The sequence below is a fragment of the Octopus bimaculoides genome, chromosome 24 (genome assembly GCF_001194135.2).
Source record: "Octopus bimaculoides isolate UCB-OBI-ISO-001 chromosome 24, ASM119413v2, whole genome shotgun sequence".
Taxonomy (NCBI): Eukaryota; Metazoa; Mollusca; class Cephalopoda; order Octopoda; family Octopodidae; genus Octopus; species Octopus bimaculoides.
In genome coordinates this window covers 3902030-3902846 of record NC_069004.1, presented here as the reverse complement: position 1 = coordinate 3902846, position 817 = coordinate 3902030, and the positions used below count along the sequence as shown (strand labels likewise).

The 817-nt window shown below is 36.5% G+C and overlaps 1 protein-coding gene across 1 annotated transcript in view; it reads left to right on the top strand.

The window, feature by feature from the left end:
* The window catches only part of LOC106879810 (solute carrier organic anion transporter family member 4A1), a 60782-nt gene that overhangs the window by 45134 nt on the left and 14831 nt on the right, over positions 1–817 (top strand). The gene's annotated exons all lie outside the window — the stretch shown is intronic.

The window sequence follows — 817 nt, the reverse complement described above, 5'->3', positions numbered from 1 at the left end:
TATATATATATATATATATATATATATATGAAAATGCATATATATATATGTGTGTGTATATATGTTTGCATATATGTATATATATATAAACATATATATGTGTGTGTGTGTGTGTGTGCATGTATGTATATGTATGTATGTATATATGTATGTATGTACCGTGTTTCAAAGTAATGTCTATCATGGCTAAAGCCTTTTTATGTCGTTAGCGTTGGCTTGTTGTTGTTTTTGTTGTGTTGTCACCATTGTTAGTGTACTCCTGTGCTTATATATATATGACAGATGTCGATGTTAGATACCAATTAGCTGTCTACGCAGCCGTTCGTAATATATCTATCGACGTCAGCAACACCCTAGGGAACGGCATGCACAACACGGCAACACGCTTTTCTCCCACCTCACCCCAAACGGCATCTTTATAAACCTGACACCTTCTACCTATGTGAGAAATCCATCACCGTCATCGTCGTCATCATCAACATCACTACCATCATCATCGTCATCATCATACTCATCATCATGGTCGTCATCTTCGCCATCGTCATCGCCTTTGCCACCATCAGTATTACGATCGACTTCATCTTCATCGTTATCTTCATCATCATCATCATCATCATCATCATCATCATCATCATCATCATCATCATCATCATCACTATTATAATTATTGTCATCACCTTCACGTTAGCCCTAACTCTTAACAGTTATATATATGTGTGTGTGTGTGTGTGTGTGTGTGTGTATACATGTGTGTGTTTATATATATATTTGGATACACACACTTTACCTGCCGATATGTATGTATACACAACCACCC